Here is a 5,089-nt window from a genome sequence, read left to right on the forward strand (position 1 = left end):
TCAAAAACAAAAAATGGATTCAAAGAAATTCAACATGTGGATGAAAACTCTTGGGTCTGCCTATAGAGTTCTTACTTTCCTTGTCCTTAAAATTATTTCAGTAAGAAAGTTTGAGAAGTACCACTTTAAATATTTAAAGTACCACTGTAAATATTTTAATATCACGTTCCACCTGATCCAGCTTCAGAACATGAATACTGCATATAGTATGAATACCTAGGTGGGCCATTTGAAGCAAGAGACCCTCACACAATCAATTAGAAGATAGCCAGATGCCCATTATGATGAAAGAGTCATGGCTTACTGAGGAGGAGACTCTATCTCATGATTGTATCTAGAGATGAGCTCACCTAAGCCAGAGTCTCAGCAAAGCTCTTTACTCTGTAGTTGAGTACATTATCAAAATTTTGCATCCTTAAGAACTTAGGTTATCTGTAACATGTTCCTGTGTCCTTAGAAAAAGCGCAAGTGTCAAAATGCCTGAATACTACGTTGCTTTTTAAAGACTCTTTTTGGTGAGTGGATATTTTAAACAAAATTGAGTCCCTGCTTTCAAAGCTTAACAAATTCACTTTTTTTTCCCCCTGGCAACCAAGTAGTACTTAGCAGTTTTACTGGCTCTAAGCAATCTCTTCCAGCTAGGCAAGGATAGCTGTTTTCTTTGGCCTGACTATTTGGAATCATCTGCAGGAATTTGGTTGGTCGAAAATATGCTTGACAGTTGAGTCCCCCTTCTCTCTGCCTTGGCTCTGTAGGCAGAGCTTGTTAAATTATTCTGTGTGAGTGTGTTGGTACCTGAAGTATGTGTATTTGCACATGCCACAGGGGTCTTATTCAATAATTTATTACTTTGATTCCTTAAGTAGACACTTGTGACCTGAGTAAGAATTCCTTTAAATGGACTTACCCAGTTATAGTTGGGAAGTAAACTTTCTCTTGTTTGGAAGTTTAGGTTTAGAAAATGTTTGCATTAGCCCTTAAGTATTTGACATGGTATAGGATATAGAACATAGTATAGAAAGGCAAGATTAAACAAACTACAGTCCCTTCTGTGATGGATTCTCATTGAAACCTTTCATTGCCTGGTTTGGTCTGATGTTTATGTCCTTGAGTGATGTGGGCTCCACTTCATCATGAATATGATTTCACACTCTTGTAATCTATTATTACCTTATTAGATTACTTGATTAATATATAAATTTAATTTTACTTCTTTGTATCTAACTTGTATTCAGTCACTATAAGGTAAGAAATTATCTTACCATTAATTACTATGAACACCCCTTCTTCCTAATCACTTCTTAGATTGTAAAAATAGATGTAGTCAGGATGAATCTCTGACTATAAAATTGAGTGTAACAATATAAGTTTAGGGCTTCCCTGGTGGCACAGTGGTTAAGAATCCTCCTGCCAATGCAGGGGACACAGATTTGAGCCCTGATCCAGGAAGATCCCACATGTCGTGGAGCAACTAAGCCCATGTGCCACAACTACTGAGCCTGTGCTCTGGAGCCCGCGAGCCACAACTACTGAGCCCGTGTGCCACAACTACTGAAGCCCACGTGCCTAGAGCCTGTGGTCCGCAACAAGAGAAGACACCACAATGAGAAGCCTGCGCACCGCAACAAAGAGCAGCTCCTGCTCGCCACAACTAGAGAAAGCCCGCGTGCAGCAACGAAGACCCAATGCAGCCAAAAATAAATAAATAAATAAATTTATTAAAAAATACATATATATGTTTAAACTTTTTATATAATTCAGCTTACTCTCTATGTTGCACTCTCTTTCTCTTATAGTGGGGTAGAATATTTCCATTAATTTGGGATTTCCCCTCCACATTTCTTTAGGATATATATTTAAGAATATATCTAAGAATTTGGAGAGGATAAAAGACATTGGGGGAGGGGATCCATGTGGTCTCTCTGTCATATTTGCATGGAGATAGCAAATGAGATATCTACTCTTCTAATTTGTCCTAAGTTATCACTCCACTTGGTTTGCTGCCAAGATGTCCTCAGCTCCCTAGGCATACTTTCTTTGGTTGTGAGGGCTCTTTTTCCTGATTCTGTATCACTCATAGGAGCAAGGAATCTTTCTGCTTCTCTCAGCCATCTCTGTGAGGCTGTTCATGGTCTCTTCAACTGAAGGTGTCACAGAGCCTTTCCCTTTCTAGGTACTTGTCTACCTAGAGAAAGAAAGACAGACCGACAGACTGATTATTGACGCGTGTATCTATAAACAACTCTTAGAACAAATATAGACAGTTTGTTGTTTCTGGAAGCTTTTCCTAAGAACCAGGTACCTTTTGTTTCAGTGCTCCATAAACACTCAGATCTTTCTCCCTTGGGCTTTCCCGCTGAGAAGTGGGGTACAAGATCCTTTCTCTGGGATCCAGGGACGTTTTTGCTCTCATTTGACCTTCGTTCCATCTTTCTCCATCTCCCCTGATGGAAAAAAGATTTTCTAGTCTGGATAAAAGTCAGATTACCTTCAATTTAAAAAAAAAAATCTCTTTAACAACAACTAGGAAAACTTTCCTTAAATCAACCCTAAGTCAAGGAACGTGGAGCAGACGATCTGCTCAAATTAGGGGAAAGGAAAGCAAGAAATTCTGGAAGGAAAAAAGGAACATGGGTGAATACCACAGAAGTATTATCCCACTACATTTAGGTCTTAATTGTCTATACAAGTTACCGCTATCTGAACCTTGTGAAAAGAAAATTAAAATCTTCTCTGTTTTTTGGGAAATTTCCTTGGAATTGAACCAGTTGATTCAATCATCCAAGGGATGGTTTTCTAAGCATCTTGTCTCTTATCTTTCCCCCTTATGCTACTTCTTTCATTAAAAGACAAAAACAAAAAACTCCATAAGTGTGTGGGAGAAGGAAAATAAAGTAGAACAAAAATTCATATCGCTCTAGCTTCCATCTTGCGTCCCTGCGTGTGTGCACCTTATCTCAGCTGGTCTGCCCGAGACCCCCTGATCGCCAACCCTAGTCCCCTGTGCGGCCCCATTTCTGCTCCAACAAGATGAAAGAAGCTATCATGAACCAAGAGAAACTCGCCAAAATGCAGGCACAAGTGCGCATTGGTGGGAAAGGAACTGCTCGCAGAAAGAAGGTGGTTCATAGAACAGCCACAGAAGACTATAGAAAACGTCAGTTCTCTTTAAAGAAGTTAGGGGTGAACAGTATCTCTGGTATTGAAGAGGTGAATATGTTCACAAACAAAGGAACAGTGATTCACTTTAACATCCCTAAAGTTCAGGAATCTCTGGCAGCAAACACTTTCACCATTACAGGCCATGCTGAGACAAAGCAGCTACCAGCATCTTAAACCAGCTTGGCACAGACAGTCTGACCAGTTTAAGGAGACTGGCTGAAGCTCTGCCCAAACAATCTGTGGATGGAAAAGCACCACTTGCTACTGGAGAGGATGATGATGATGAAGTTCCAGATCTTGTGGAGAATTTTGATGAGACTTCCAAGAATGAAGCAAACTGAATTGAATCAACTTCTGAAGAAGATAAATCTTGAAGAAGTTACTGGGAGCTGCTATTTTATATTATGACTGCTTTTTAAAATTTTGTTTATGGATCTGATAAAATCTAAATCTCTAATATTTTTAAGCCCAAGCCCCTGGATACTGCAGCTCTTTTCAGTTTTTGCTTAATACAATGTCATTCTTTGCAGCTAATTAAGCTGACAAAGCCTGGGAATAAAGTTTGAAACAAAGGTTAATAAAGTTTCCAAAAAAGAAAATATTCAAATCACTAGTAGTTTTTTCTTATAAGCTAACATAGAGAAAGACAAATTGCTGGTAGGGTTTGGTACATTCTGTGACTTTCTCTAACCTGAATTATGCTTTTTTATGAGATTTGTTTATAAATACACAGGTCAATAATCAGTCAGTCAACCTCTCTCTCTCTCTCCCTTTCACATATCCCGGGAGGGCAAGTACCTAGAAAAAGGTCCACAAATTTAATGTGCTTATAGTTGACATCATTGCTCATTTTGGCACTCTGTCACCTGGAGTCTGGTGACCAAGTTTTTTCAACAGTTATTCCATGTAGTCACTATCAATCACAGTTGACATACAAGATGAAATTTGTTTGATATCCTTGCCTAGTGGTTAAAAAATTGTGCTCTGTTACAGCCAGACTGCCTGTGTTCAAGTTGCTGTTCTATCATTTATGAACTGGGGAAACTGTTTGGGCAAGACATTTAACTTTTCTAAGCCTCAATTCTTTATGGAGTAATAATAAGAACTACCCAAAAAGTTATTGCAAAAATTAAATGGAATAGTCTACGTAACGAGCTTAGAGTAGTGCCTAGCCCTCAAAATACTTTAGCTCTTATTAATATTACTACTATTATTCATATGAGGTGTTTTCTATTTAGAATATCCAGGGAAAGGTTGACATATGATTCCAAATCTGTGAAAATTCCATCTGCCTACAGTTTCTCAAATGTAAGAAAGGTTTTATGATGTAATTGGGAGAATATGTGAGTGACCATTCTTGGAACCCTTGATTGTGGGGGCAGGTTTGGCTGCACCCATTAGTGATTAGAGCTGGAACAAGAGCTATCACTGTCTACACTACACCACTTTATTAGGGGTCAGTGTGGACAAAAAAACTTTTTTTGTTGTTTATTTGTTTTTCAGCACCTAAAGAATCTATAGTTGTGGGGTATCTTAGCTAATTTGAAGCTTTTCCTCATCCTGACAGATTGGATAGAATCTATGCCTAGTATCAAAAGTTATTATAGTTGAAATGCTCAGACTAGAAGAGTAAATGTTATTAGCTTTTCTTCCATGAGAAATCAGGCTTAAAAAGGGTAATTTAAACCCAAACAAAGGGCAGACTGGCAGAGATACACATATCCACTTAGGGACAGATGGATTGAATCTACTCTTGTATTGGTAGTCAATTAGGTAAGTGAAAACTTCTGCTTTGAGTGTTTAGCTTCAAAAACTTGATATAACAGAAGTTTGATTATAATAACTGAAATTAGAAATAGAATTACAATGCTGTATTGTAACTGGAAACTGAAAACAGGTGTGGTTCTTTGCTCCTCTCAAGCAAAGA

General features: G+C 38.3%; 1 pseudogene across 1 annotated transcript; it reads left to right on the top strand.

Moving 5' to 3' along the window:
- The first annotated feature begins 3,030 nt into the window (after positions 1-3,030).
- On the top strand, positions 3,031-3,557 carry LOC307061445 (transcription factor BTF3-like; annotated as a pseudogene). The gene has a single exon. The product of its transcript is annotated as a transcription factor BTF3-like (transcript).
- Positions 3,558-5,089: the final 1,532 nt, after the last annotated feature.

Source organism: Hyperoodon ampullatus (genome assembly GCF_949752795.1).
Source record: "Hyperoodon ampullatus genome assembly, chromosome: 12".
In the NCBI taxonomy this organism is placed as follows: Eukaryota; Metazoa; Chordata; class Mammalia; order Artiodactyla; family Ziphiidae; genus Hyperoodon; species Hyperoodon ampullatus.